Genomic DNA, 15,579 nt, shown 5'->3' on the forward strand with positions numbered 1-15,579 from the left:
AACCACTAAGGCCAAAGATGAAGAAATTGAAGATTTTTACCAACTTCTGCAGTCTGAAATTGATCAAACATGCAATCAAAATGCATTGATAATTACTGGCGATTGAAATGCAGAAGTTGGAAACAGAGAAGGATTGATAGTTGGAAAATATGGCCTTGGTGATAGAAATGATGCCAGAGATCACACGTGATAGAATTTTGCAAGACCAATGACTTCATTGCAAATACCTTTTTTCAGGAACATAAATGGCAACTATACACATGGACCTCGCCAGATGGAATACACAGGAATGAAATCGACTACGTCTGTGGGAAGAGATGATGGAAAAGCTCAATATCATCAGAACAAGGCCGGGGCCAGCTGTGGAACAGACCATCAATTGCTCATATGCAAGTTCGAGTTGAAGTTGAAGAAAATTAGAACAAATCCACGAGAGCCAAAGTATGACCTTGAGTATATTGCACCTGAATTTAGAGACCATCTCAAGAATAGATTTGATGCATTGAACACTAATGACCGAAGATCAGACAAGTTATGGAATGACATCAAGGACATCACACATGAAGAAAGCAAGAGAGTCATTGAAAAGACAAGACAAGACCAAAATGGATGTCAGAAGACACTCTGAAAGTTTCTCTTGAATGTAGAGTAGCTAAAGCAACAGGAAGAAATGCTGAAGTGAAAGGGCTGAACAGAAGATTTCAAGGGGTGGCTCGAGAAGACAAAGTAATAATAATGAAATGTGCAAAAATCTGGAGATAGAAAACCAAGAGGGAAGAACACACTCTGCGTTTCTCAAGCTGAAAGAACTGAAGAAAAAATTCAAGCCTCAAGATGCAATACTGAAGGATTCTACAGGGAAGGTATTAAATGACACAGGAAGCATCAAAAGAAGATGGAAGAGACTTCGGAGCCACAAAGTTTGGCTGTGGTGGCAAATGGGCTTAGGAGGCTCCTTGCCGTGTGATGGTGGTGACTGTAGTGGTTTCTTCTGGCCTTGTTAATGTGAAGGCCAGGCCTGGGAGGATGGCGCCCTAGAGCCCAACCTTGGTGCGGTAGAGGTGGGAGGGGGCAGGGTGGAGACTAGCCGTGTCAGAGGTGACCCGGCATCTGCTGCAGTGCTAGGGCGTTAGATTTGGGGAGGCGCTGACTTCAACTCTTGGGGCCAGCTGGTGGAGGTGATAGATGAGTATCAGATAATAACAAGACATTTACAAAGAGAGGCGCAAGCTCAACACAGTAATTCTGAATTCACAGAAGAACAAAAGAAAACCATAGGCAAAATTGCAACATGCTGAGAATTACGAAGTGCAGCTTTACGGTCCGCACAGTTCCAAGAATTTAAACTGGAGAATCCGAAGAAGCTAGAACCAGTCCTAAAGAATATTCTTACATATATAATAAAGAATTCCCATTTGATGTTCAGCCTGTCCCATTAAGAAGAATTTTAGCACCTGGTGAAGAAGAGAATTTGGAATTTGAAGAAGATGAAAAAGAGGGTGATGCTGGAGCAGGGTCTCCTGATTTCTTTTCTTGCTAGAGTTCCTGGTACTTTTTTACCACATGTCACGGATTGAATTGTGTCCCCCCAAAAATGTGTGTAGCAACTTGGCTAGGTCATGATTCCCAGTATTGTATGATTGTATAATCTGCTGTGATTTCCTTATGTGTTGTAAACTCTATCACTATGATGAGTTTATATGTGATCTCCTTATGTGTTGTAAATTCTATCACTGTGATGAGGTTATGCTGATGAGGTTTACAAGATTAGATAGTGTCTTAATCCAGTCTCTTTGGAAATATAAAAGAGAGAAGTGAGCAGAGACACATGGGAACTTCATACCACCAGGAAAGCAGCTCTGGGAGCAGAGCGCGTCCTTTGGACCTGAGGTTCTTGCACTGAGATGCTCCCAGACCAAGGGAAGACTGATGCATCACAAGGACTTTCCTCTAGAGCCGACAGAGACAGAAAGCCTTCTCCTGAAGCTGATGCCCTGAATTTGGACGTGTAGTCTACTGGACTGTGAGAGAATACATTTCTCTTGTTAAAAGCCATCCACTTGTGGTATTTCGGTTAGAGTAGTGCTAGATAACTAAGACACCACAGTTGCCATCAGAACCAGGAATGACGTTACTCACAATCAGGATTGAGAAAATTGGTCTGAAAGATGCTGGGCAGTGCATTGACCCCTATATCACAGTTAGTGTAAAGGATCTGAATGGCATAGATTTAACTCCTGTGCTAGATACTCCCGTGACTTCAAGAAAAGATGATACATATGTTCATTTTAATGTGGACATTGAGCTGCAGAAGCATGTCAAAAAATTAACCAAATGTGCAGGTATCTTCTCTGAATTTAAACACGGCAAGCCTGAAAAAAGGTTCACCAGCACCAGGTGTTTTGCTTTCATGGAGATGGATGAAATTAAACCTGGGCGAATTGTAATAGAACAAGAAACCTACTGACTTTAAAAGAAAGAAATTGCAGCTGTTGACCAAGGAACCACTTCATCTTCATCTACATCAAACTTTGCACAAGGGATGATCTGTCATGAATACCCTGGAACTTCTGTGAATTTTACCATTCAGTAGAAACCATCATAGCTCTATGTAGCATATTCACCCTTAAACAGGCCAGAAGTGAGCTGTGCCCATGCCAGTAGGCTGGAGCGAGTCATTCATTGTACAGCTGTACCGCGGAATTTAAAGACAGCACATCAATGACGTGTAAGACTCCTTTGGATACGGGTTTGCTGTAGATTTTGAAACATGTTTTTACTTTCTATTAAGTGTGCAATTAATAGTCTGTTTTCCAGTTTACCACTATTCCTACCCTGCTTCATGAAACAACACTTAGCGTAGGACGTGCTCGTCTTCAGACTTGCTATAGCAGTGAGAATGTGCTAGAGTTTATACATCTGTTCACTTCTGCGCCAGTATGCTGTTTTGGTTTTCGAGTTAACTTCAAACTTTGGGTTGCTGTGGGTAGGATAGTATGAAGCTGCTTCAGGAGGAAATTGGACCACTTATGCTGCCAAAGAAGGAAATTTGTAGGCTGCTCCTCAGAGGTGGCTAGTTTTCCTGTTTAGTAGTAGTGTGCATTGGTCAGATCAGGATCCCCTATGGGAGTGTGCCCCAAACTGTAGCAGCAATTTTTCAGGTGACCAGGTTGTTTTTTATGAAAAGTGAGCATAGTTTTAGTCGTGTTGATTATTCGTTCTCTATCACATTGTTATTCTTCCTGATAACGATTCTAGGCTTCACATAGGGATCATCTCATAATAATTACACATTTTTATGAGTATTCAGCTACCATAAGGTAGCCAACAGGTGGTCTCTAGTGTCTTCTAAATTTTATAATCTGAGAATAATTGAGTCAGATGCTAATGAGATATTACAGGAATCACTGCTGTTTTTCTGATAACATTGTGAAACCTTAAAAACCTGCATACCTCTTCTTATAGTGGTAAGTATGCAAATCTGGAAAGATATTCTATTTTTTTTCATATAGGTGGATAGGACTGCCATTTATTTCATATTTAGATATACTGACATTCATCCCTATGAAAATATGCAGGTTATTAGCTTATTATAATTTGACTATTTACATTACTTTAGACTTAATAATGGGGCATAAATAAAACTTTCATAGTACATGTAAGATGGATATTTGATACACAGAACTCTAAGATTTTTGGTGGACTTTCTGTGGGTTAGATGTAGAACCCACATATTTTAATATACTATTTTAAATGAACAATGCTAGCTAGCATGAGGGGAATGCAGTGTCAGTACTTGGCCTATTTTTAAACTAGTGTAATCCTAGTCATACCATTCACTATATTTGTTTTTTAACTTAACCACAATAAGTTGTTTCAGCCCTTGCACTTCAAAAGATGTAGTCTTCACTCTAAGTTGTCTCTTAGGTCAGTTCTCTTTACTAGATAGATGTTAATAAAAACTCTGTGAGCCTGGAAGACTTCTCAGCCAAATTTAGTCTTGTCTGTCAGTTTGATTGGATTAGTTCAAATTCTTAGTTCAATTAGTTCAATCCACAGTAGCTCTAGGGAGTGAAGAATTTGCCTTAATAAATTACTTCCTTGTTCACTCAAGTCTTAGACTACAAATTGTCAGATTCCCAGACTATAGCTCCTTAAGGGGCAAGAACCACATCTTCTCCATGTCGTGTAAACTTTCTCAGGTGCACAGCAGCACACTATCCAGTGGAGTACTCAGTACCTTCTGTTTGACATTGCTGACAAGACCTAAAAAATTATCCCTTAAAAAACCTACTATTAAAATGTAGCAAGACTGGAAGGAAAAAAAAAAAAGAAGGAATACAGAGTTACTGTACCAAAAAGAATTGGTCAGTGTTCAGCCATTTCAGGAGGTAGCATATATATGATCAAGAGCTTATGGTACTGAAGGAAGAGGTCCAAGCTGCACTGAATGCAAGGCTCCGGGACTTGATGGAATACCAATTGAGACGTTTCAACAAATGGATGCAGCACTGGAAGCACTTACTTGTCTATGCCAAGAAATTTGGAAGTCAGCTACGTGGCCAACCAACTGGAAGAGATCTATATTTGTAGCCATTCCAAAGAAAGGAGATCCAACCGAATGCAGAAATTATCAAACAATATCATTAATATTATACACAAGTAAAATTTTGCTGAAGATCATTCAAAAGTGGTTACAACAGTACATCGACAGGGAACTGCCAGAAATTCAAACCAGATTCAGAAGAGGATGTAGACCAAGGGATATCATTGCTGATATCATTGCTGATGTCAGATGGATCCTGGCTGAAAGCAGAGAATACCAGAAAGATGTTTACTTATGTTTTATTGACTGTGCAAAAGCCTGAATCTATCCTTTCCTACTGGAATTTTATAGGTAACCATGGAAAATACCTGCTAGTTTGGTATTGAGAAAATGGTGCCTCATAGACCCACCTTAGGGTTGTCAGTTTATATCTCATAGTTCTGATCTAAACCATATAACCACTCATGTGCCACTGTGTTACCCACTGATTATAACAAATTATGGATAACATTGCAAAGGATGCGAATTTTAGAATACTTAATTGTGCTCACGAGGAACCTTTACATAGACCAAGAGGCAGTTGTTTGAACAGAATAAGGGGATACTGCTTGTTTAAACTCTGGTTTAAAGTTAAGAAAGGTGCACATCTTTCAGGGTTGTATTCTTTCACCATCCTTATTCAGTGTGTATGCTGAGCAAATAATCCGAGAAGCTGGACTATATGAAGAAGAACATGGCATCAGGATTGGAGAAAGACTCATTAACAACCTGTGATATGCAGATGACACAACCTTGCTTGCTGAAAGTGAATAGGACTTGAAGCACTTATTGATGAAGATCAAAGCCTTCAGTATGGATTACACCTCAACATAAAGAAAACAAAAATCCTCACAACTGGACTGATAAGCAACATCACGATAAATGAAGAGAAGTTTGAAGTTGTCAAGGATTTCATTTTACTTGGATCCACAGTCAATGTCCATGGAAGCAGCAGTCAAGAAATCAGATGACACATTGCATTGGACAAATCTGGTGCGAGAAATCTCTTTAAAAAGCAAAGATATCACTCTAAAGACGAAGGTGTGCTTGACCCAAGCCATGGTGTTTTTCATCGCCTTATCTGCATGTGAAAGCTGGACAGTGAATAAGGAAGACTGAAAAAGAATTGATGCCTTTGAATTATGATGTTGGCGAAGAATATTGAATATACCATGGACTGTCAGAAAAACAAACAAATCTGTCTTGGAAGAAGTACAGCTAGAATGCTTTTTAGAAGCAAGGATGGTGAGACTTTGTCTCACATACTTTGGACATGTTATCAGGAGGGACCAGTCCATGGAGAAGGACATCATGCTTGGTAAAATAGAAAGTCAGCAAAAAAGAGGAAGACCCTCAACAAGATGGATTGACAAGGTGGCTGCAAGAATGGGCTCAAACATTGCAATGATTGTGAGGATGGTGAAGGACAGGGCAGTGTTTTGTTCTTTTGTACATAGGGTTGCTATGAGTAGGAATTAACTCGAGGGCACCTAACAACAACAACAAAATAACAATCTGATTAAAGAAGAATAGCTCTGTATTGCAACCAGAGATCCCATTCAGCTTTGTCGTTTTATCCTTTTAGGAGTATCAAAAAACTTAAAACTGCACAGATTCCAGCCATAGAATTGATTTTATAATTCCCCTCCTTATTCCTTGGAGAGGAATTGAAATAGGAGACAAGAGAACACTTAGGATCTAGCCAGCGGGGATGCTTCTGAAAGGAAAAACAAACACATAAATAAAAAAGATGAACAAAAACAATACAGACAAATTGAAGCAGGGGTGATGAAATAAATATACCAAAAGCCTGAGTCTGTCCTTTCCTACTGGAATTTTACAGGTAAGCATGGAAAATACCTGCTAGTTTGGTATTGAGGAAATGGTGCCTCATAGACCTACCTTAGGGTTGTCAGTTTATATCTCGTATTTCTGATTAAACCATACAACCACTCACATGCCACTGGGTTGCCCACCGGTCATACAGAGTAACCATTTTAAAAGACATGACATTCACTTTTTTTCTTTACAGAACTGTAATCTACAATATCCAGATAAACTCCCTAGAAATTTTATATTATGCAGAAAGAGCTGGAGGACTGACTAACAGTTACCTGATTTGGGCTTTTCAGCTAGTTCTAGCCATACTTGAGTGAGTTTTGCTATATGGAAGGGGATATTTTTCTATCTGTATTCTAAATGTTAGTTGGCAACAATGACTAGGGCCTCATTTTGGTGTTTTTTTTTAAAAAAATGTACTCAAATTAAAAAAAGGAGCCTTTATAAATAGATATTTGACTCCTAAAAACTCTCCAAAATTTTAATTTTTCACTGCTCCCAAAAAAATGAAAAAACTTTTCAACAGGAATATGAATCATAGAATAAGTGAGTATCCAGTGTCTACCATTGATTTATTGTGTTATTTATAGCTTCCCTCACTGTGCAGTAAGATTTGAAATCATCACTAAGAATAATCAGAAGTGGAAAGTACAGGATCTTTAAACTTAACAAGGAATTACAACCCAGTAGCTTTTGGAAAGTATAATGAATTTAAGGGGGAAAAAATAAATTTCATTGAAAATGTTAGGAGCTATATAGTAATTCACCGTAAGAAGTATCAGAAGGTAGATGTTTGCTTACACTGTAAAACTCCTTTTTTTCCCAAAGCATATTCATCCCTTTCTGATAACCAGAATTTGCTGTATAGGGAGGCAACTCCCCTCAGGTTTCTTGCACGAAGTTATTGCTGCCTTTGGCAGAGCTGCTTTCCTTCACGTGAGTGAAAGCAGCTGGGGGTTTTTTCCCCGTTTGGTTTGGGCAGTCCTTTCTGGAGCTCTTTATTCCTTTGTGTATATCCAGATTTCCATCTGGTATCATTTTCCTTCTTCCTGAAGGAGTTCGTTTAACATTTCTTTCAGTACATATTTTTTGTTGACAAATTTTTTTTAGCTTTTGCGTGTCTGAAAAAGTTTTTCTCTTTTTTTATTAAAGTTATTTTTGCTGGGTCTGGAACTCTAGGTTGACAATTTTTTTCTTTGATTATAGTCAGTTCTAGTTTGATGTTGTTTTGAAATGTGAATTTGTTCCAACATGATTGTGTATAATAGGGAACGTTCTGAGCATAATGCAAATTTGTGTTTGCTTATGTATGCTTTTGTCTATGGGAAACGCTAGGTGAACGCAGAAAGTTGCTTCCAGCTGAACTGAGCTGTGTAGCAGTACACAAAATGCACATTGGCACATAGCTCAAACATGTACCAGCTACTTCAGTTCACAGTGTTATGAGCCACACCCATCCACATCTGGCATTGCAACTTTCTGTCTGATTTTAGATAACCTGTCTTCCGTCACTTCATAATAATTCACAAGGTACAACTCTTCCAATGCCTACTCCCATAAGCAAACTTCAGGTCTCTTTTAAGGTAAAGTGCCATATGTATTGTAGTACTTACGTATTTCTTAACCATTTAATGTTATTCGTGTTCTGTGTTTTTTTTTTAATGTGTCTCCAATCATATTTTTGAGTGTTGTGCCCCAACCCCACTTTTCCCATAAGCCCTGTGTGTGATTACACATAATGCTGTAAATTTTAGGTATGCATATGCAAAGATTAGGGGGTTCCTAAGACCACCTTCACTTCTGACACTAATTGCACATTTTGGGGTCCTCATGACCACCCTCAGATTCAACAGAATTCACTAGCAGTGCTCAGAACCAACCAGAAGCTCTTATACTCATGGTTATGGTTTATTAGGAGCCTGGTGATGCAGTGGTTAAAGTGCTCGGCTGCTAACTGGAAGGTCAGTGGTTTGAATACACCTGCCTACTCTGCAGGAGAAAGATGTGGCAATCTGTTTTCGTAAAGATTTACAGCCTTGGAAACCCTATGGGGCAGTTCTCATCTGTACTGTAGGAACATTATGAGTTGGAATTGCCTTGATGTCAATGGTTTTTTTTTTTTTTAAATGGTTTATTACATTGAAAGGATACAGATTAAAATCAGCCAAGGGAAGAGGCACATGGGGTGGAGTCCAGGAGAGGTCCAAGTGTGAAGCTTCCAATTGTCCTATCCCAGTCGAGTTGTGGACAACTTTAACTTCTCTCAGAAACGATGTGTAACAGTTTTCTTGGAGTATTGCCAACCAGTGAAGTTTACTCAATCCTTGGTTTTTACTGGGGCTTGATCACATAGATGCGGTTGACTATGGCTGACCTTAGTCCCCAACTCTTCCAGGGGTTGAGCTGATACTGCATGGCCCAAGGCCCTCAGGTAAACAGAGACTTTTATCAGGCAGGGCATTCCAAGAGCTAGACATTACTTCCCAGGAGCCAGGCTACTCTCTGGGTAAGGTTAATCCTTTACTACAGCATATGTCCCATTATAGCGGAACTATGCTGTATACTTTGAAGATTACTTTAAAGATGTTGCTCTATTTCTGGCTTGCATTGTTTCTCACTAAATGCCTGATGTCAGTCATCTTTGTTCTTCTGTATATATTGTATCTTTTTCATTCGACTGCTTTTCAGATTTTCTCTTCATCATTCATTTTAAACAATTTGATTATTAGGTGCTTCAGTGTAGTTTTCTTAAAGTTTCCTATCCTTTGGATTCATTGACTTCTTGGATATGTCATTTTATAGTTTTCTTACAAATTTGGAAAATTTTGGGCATTATTTCTTCAAATTTTTTTTGGTTATCTCTACCCCTCACATGTACAGTTACATGTATTTTAGACTGCTTGAAGTTGTCCCACAGATCACTGCTCCTCTTTCATTTTTTTTCCCAGTTTTTTCTCTCTCTGCTTTGTTTTCAGTAGTTTCTGTGCATAGAAACTGTGTGTTCAAGTTCACTAATTTTTCTTCTGCAGTGTCTTATCTGCTGTTAAGCCCATTCATTTTGTTTCTTTTTCTCAGACATTTTTCATCTCTAGAAGTTTGAGTTGGGTCTTTTTCATATATTCCATGTCTTTCCTTAATATGCTCATGCTTTATTCTACTGTGTTGACCACATGGGATATAGTTATAATAACTTTTTATGACCTCATCTACTGACTCTATCATATCATTTCTGGATCTGTTTCTGTTGATTTTTTTTTTTTCCCATAATTGTGGATTGTATTTTTCTGCTTCTTTACATGCTTGGTAATTTTTTATTGGATGCCAAATATTGTGGATTTTACCTTGCTGAGTGCAGGATACTTCTGTATTCCTTTTGACGGCAATGGGTTTAAATATTTTTGAGCATTGTTCTGGGATGTAGTTAAGTTACTTGGGTAATAGTTGATCTTTTTGAGCCTTCTTTTTAAGTTTTGTTAGGCAGCAGCAGAACAGCCTTTAGTTTAAGAGTGGTTTTCCTCCTCTAATGAGACAGTAAAGAACCATGGTGGGGCAATGGTTAAACACTCGGCTGCTAGCCAAAAGGTTGACAGTTTGAATCCACGCAGTGGCTCTGTGGGAGAAAGACCTGGTGATCTGTTTCCATAAAGATTACAGCCATGAAAATCCTATGGGGAAGTCCTGCTCTGCCACATGGGGTTGCTTTGAGTTGGAATTGACTTGATGGCACCCAGCAACAACAACATTTAGGCAATATTCTTCTGAATACTCTACCTAATGTTTCATTTCTTATGAAGTATTTTTGTTTTGGCTGGTGGGAACAGAACAAGAAATACTCTCTGTTTTGTGTTAATTCTGGAGATTACCTCCTTTAATCCTTTTGATGATTTCTCCCTCAGCCTGGAGTAGTTTCTTCATATGCATGTGTCAGTCATTATTCAGCTGCAATTTGAGCAGAACACTTTGCAGATTTCTGGAGTTCTGTCACTGTGCAGCTCCCTCCACTCTGTGTAGCTTTCAACTCTTTAGTATTCTGCCCTGATATTCTAGTCACCATGTTGTTGTTAGGTGCTGTTAAGTCTGTTTAGACTTATAGCAAGCTCATGTGACAGAGTAGAACTGCCCTCATAAGTTTTCTAGGCTATAATCCTTGTGGAAGCAGATTGCCAGGTCTTTTCTCCTGTGGAACCGCTGGGTGTTCGCTGTGACTTCCCTGAATTTTCAATACTGTCTTCTCAACTCAAAGAGACCGCCAGACTTGGTTTATTTTCCAGCTAACTCTCTAGGAAATGAGCTGAGGCAAAGGTAGGGCTCACCTTGTTTGTTTTATCTTTCTCAGAGATCACTGACCTGGGCTGCCTTGTTAACTAGTGGCTAAAAACTGTTTTGCCATACATTTTTTTTAAATTTGTTTTAGGCAGGAGAGTAAATCTTCATCATGTTACTTCATCTTCAGATTGTTTTTTAAAAATATTTTGTTGCATAATAATGTAAAGTATTTATATGGTTACAAAGTCAAAACTACAAATTAAGGCATGTTGAAAGTGGTCTAGCTTCTATTCTAGCTTATGCCCATTCCCTCCTTTCCCCTATAGGTAATAAAAAAAAAAAAAATCATTTATTTCCCGTGTAAATTTATAGAAGTAAATATGTTTATGTTTTTATATTCTCATCAATATTAAATAAATAGTAGCATATTATACAGTCTTTCTTGTACCTTGCTTTTTTTCACTTAAGGATATATCCTGGAGATCTCTTCATTCTATTATATAGAACAATTGTTCATTTCTTTTTGTAACTGCATAGTACTGCTACACTGATTCTTTAATGTAAATCCTAGGCATAGCATTTTACCCCAGACTAATGTTACTGTTGTGTAACAAACTATTCCATAACTTAGTGGCCTCAAGCAGCAATTATTTATTTTCATCCAGGCATTTGCTAGGAGTTAGCTGATCTAGGCTGTTTATCAGGGTGGCTCTGCTTCAAGTTGGAAGTGTAATTGGACTTGGATCCTTAGCAGGTTGGCCTCACATATGTTCCTTGTGTATTCTGAAGCCCTCTAAATGCAGATAACCCAGGAGGAAGCTTTTCCCATAATGATGACACATGTAAGAAGGCAAGCAGAAACTCATGATACCTCTGAAGACATGGGCTCAGAATTCTCTAATGTTACTTCTGATCATACTTCATTACAGAATCAAGTAATAGGACTAAGTCCAATATCACTGGATAAGGAAATAGACTTTAGTGGAAGGAACTGCAAAGTTGCATGGCATGGATACAGGGAAGGGTTAAGAATTGTGTCCAGTACATTTTGTCCTTGCTTTGTGCGTTAGAAATATTTTTTTTTTCGAAGTTGGCTCTGTAGTTTATCCTGCCAGTCACTTTTCTCAGTCTATTACAGCCTTGGAGATCTTCGAATTCATAGACTGTAGAGTGGGCACACAACAACAGTGACAACACTAACAGGGACATTCAAACTGTTGAATGATAAACACACACATAAACACACATACATGCATATTTATATGTTCTTAGTTGCTGTCAAGTCAATTCTGACTCTTGGCGACCCTATAGAGTAGAGCTGTGCTCCATAGGGTTTTCAAGGCTGTCTTCCGAGGTGCCTCTGGGTGTGTTTTAACTGCCAACCTTTCAGCTAGTAGTTGAGCACTTAACCATTTGCTCTACCGAGGGATTCCTGTATACATATATGTTGTGTGCTTGTGTATGTGTATACATAAGTGTGTGTAGGATAAGTGATATAGTAAAAGGATAAAGTTTAACACTGCTCAGTAGGAGGGTGGTGATATGAGAGGAGCAGGTAACGTTTCTCCAGTGCCTGTAGGTACTCGTGTTTTTTTGTTATCTGTCTATGTTTAGTTTTTGATGTGAACTTACTGAAACTTATTGTGAAACCTGGCAGATTTCATTGTTCTGCTGTTTAGTTACTAAGAGTCATTTTCAGATGAAATAAATTTTATCTTTTTAAGGTAGAAAGAAATGATCTTTTCATTTCCTCCTCAATTTTTTATTATGAAAAGTTTCCAACATACAAAAAAGTTAAAAGAACAGTACAATGAATACTTACATACTTTCTACCTAGATTTCAAGAATTATTGTTTACCATATTTATTTTCTCTGAGTACATATGTATGTTTGTTGCTTTGTCATTTGAAATTAAGTTATAGACATCATTACACTTCACTCTTAAATATTTCAGCATGCAACTCCTAATGATGGGGACAATTTTCTGTATACCATAATATAATACTCACACCTAGGAAAAATTAGTAATTCCAGTTTGTGGCACAGTTTTCTCAGTTGTGCCAAGAACAGTTTTAATAACGTTTTCCCTCTAACAAGGATCCTATTGCAGTTCATATATGGCATTTGATAGTTGTGTCTCTTGTCTCTTTTAGTTTGGAAGAGTCTCCTTCTTAATTAGGTGGGGAAGTTACATTGAGTCTGGGATAGTTTAATAGAGTGTTGTGCATTCTGGACTTGTCCAATTATTTTTCATAGTGTCATTTGACTTGTTCCTCTATCTCCTCCTCTACCAGTTGGAAGCCGTGTCACCTTGTCTCACTATTTGTGATGCTTAATTTGCTCACTTGGTTTAGGTGGTGAATATTTGGCAAATTAGCAAGTAATCTGGAGGTGATTCTTTGGTATTGTGCTAATAACATCCTGTTCTCAACAACAGCGTGGTTTTAGCCTCTATTGATGATCCTTCTCTGAATGAAGCATTACGTAGGGAATGGCAAATAGTTGTTTAATTCCATCATTTCTTCTACACTTATTCTCAAAGGAAGAGCTTTCCTCCCTCCCACCATTTTTTTTTTTTTAAGAATCACCATGGGTTCATGGATTTTTATTTATTCAATGTATTAAAACCAATTATAAATATTATTGGAGCCCTGGTGGTGCAGTGGTTAAGAGCTGTGGCTGCTAACCAAAAGTTCAGCAGTTTGAATCCACCAGTTGCTCTTTGGAAACCGTATGGAACAGTTCTTCTCTGTCCTATAGGGTTGCTATGAGTTGAATTGACTTGATGGCAAAGGTTTTTTTTTTAATAGACATTATTATTGATGTTCAAATTGATTGCCTCATACGTTTATTAGTTGGTCCTGTGTTGTTTTAGATACTTACGAAGGTATTTGAATTGTGTCCTAACAAGGTAAATAAGGGTTTCCAGGTGAAGTTAACAGTGATATCCTAATTGTCAAATCTGGTGGGCATTTATGAGTCCTGATTCTATACCTCTTAGCCAAATTTCAAAATCAATGCATTAACGTGTTTTTAGCAATAAAATATAAGAACTCAGTCTTCTGTTTTAGATATTTTTGCAGTGTAAATTTGCCATTTTTGTTTTGTTGCCTGAATTTTCTTTTCCATTATATTATGTTTTTAGGAAAATAGGACTTAATTTCTCTTAAAAATGTTTATGTTAATGTATATGTTTATCTTTTGTTGAATAATCATTGCCAGTATAATGATTTGCACATTTTAGATGTTTACTGTTTCTTAAGCATTATTATCTTTAATAGTTATTAACACAGTGCCTTTTGTGGGAAGTCACCATTAATATACACTTAAAATCACAGATAGTCTCCAAATATATCAACTAAGAGCAAAAACTTACCAATTTCAGTGTTTCCAGCTTAAAAAGTTACACTTCTTCTGTATTCTCACAAGTGAACTTTTTCTGTAGCTGTTAAAGATGACATTGAAGAGGTTGCATAGTTCCTCAGTTCAGGATTCTTATTGTTTATTAGTATTGAAGATATTCTTCTATGATAGATAAAATAAAATTCAGGTGTTCAGAAACCGCTGTGTAAGTGGGAAAGATGAGGACGGTGATGAGCTTGTTTTTTGCCCTGTGGAGAGTGATCCTAGTACTGCATAAGTACCTGCAGGTGTGGCTAAGAATTTTTCTGAGGGATGCTTTCAATTTATTAATGTGTCCTAGTAAGTATTCACTCCAAACTCCAGTGTTTTGTACCATAATGTTTCAAAGAATTAATCTTGTTCTGGATGTTCCTTTTATGGCAGTGTGGAGGAGTGGGAGGAGAGAAGATACATAGATTTTTGGAATGATTAATTTAGACATATAAATAACTAATTACCATCAAACTTAAGTTGGGACTGTATCTAAGTTTTCAGGCTTGTAAGATGAGTTCACCAAGAGGAAACATTTGGAAGCAGCCTTCCTAACAGAGGAAACAGCATGTACAGAATCAAAACTGAAATTATTCTCATGCTGGAAAAGTTCATTATAACAGGACTACCTGCATCAGGATTACCTAGGGAACTTTTAAAAAACTCAGTCTCTGGGAGTGCAGCCTAGGAATTCTCATTTTCACTAACTTTCAATTTTTAGCAAAATGATACTTACATGTTCTCTAGAGCAGAGGAGGTCACCCCTGGTTACACATTAGAAGCACCTGGGGAGCTTTTTAAACATTACTGATGTTTGAACCCTATCAAACTCGTTAAACCAGAATCTCTGTGTGTGTAGGCTGGTAGCATTGATACTTAAAAAAAGATATCTATGTAATTCTCTTATTGAGAACCACTGGTTCAGAAGGTGATTTCAAAGCTGAAAACCAGTAAATATAATTTCCCTTATTGAGACTGTAGAGCCAAGTAATATGTTAGAATTTCATTTTATTTCAAATACCTCTAGGATTGTAATGCTGTGACTAGACCATTAGTATGAAATTTATCCCATTTTCCAAGTCAATTGATTCTTTTTTTGTTTCCTGCTACATTAATTGTTCTGAAGTTAGACCACATTTTAACTTGCTTCATATTTTGAAATACGACGTTCTATATACACATTTCTCCCTCCCCTCGTTGTCCCCCAATCCTATTTCATCAACTGAGTAGCAAATGTCTTACCCACCCCCTCTTTTCCTGATAGCCTTTCCTTTTTTCTAACTGAGAGAAAAGAAATCTGCTGTCCTAACCATAAAATGAGTTTCCGCTAGCTCCTTGTTTGGTCTGTTCATTCTTCTTCATGAAAGCATTCTTTTTTTTTAAAAATATTTTTATTGTACTTTAGGTGAAGGTTTACAGAACAAATGGTTTCTCATTAAACAGTTGGTACACATATGGTTTTATGACATTGGTTAACAACCCCACGACATGTCGAC

General features: G+C 37.7%; 1 protein-coding gene and 1 pseudogene across 4 annotated transcripts in view; both read left to right on the forward strand.

Annotated features, from left to right (window-relative positions):
• FAF1 (Fas associated factor 1) overlaps positions 1–15,579 on the forward strand; it is a 573,118-nt gene that overhangs the window by 80,734 nt on the left and 476,805 nt on the right. The gene's annotated exons all lie outside the window — the stretch shown is intronic.
• On the forward strand, positions 1,998–4,377 carry LOC111819662 (axin interactor, dorsalization-associated protein-like; annotated as a pseudogene).

The sequence above is a fragment of the Trichechus manatus genome, unplaced genomic scaffold (assembly GCF_000243295.1).
Source record: "Trichechus manatus latirostris isolate Lorelei unplaced genomic scaffold, TriManLat1.0 scaffold00015, whole genome shotgun sequence".
Classification (NCBI taxonomy): Eukaryota; Metazoa; Chordata; class Mammalia; order Sirenia; family Trichechidae; genus Trichechus; species Trichechus manatus.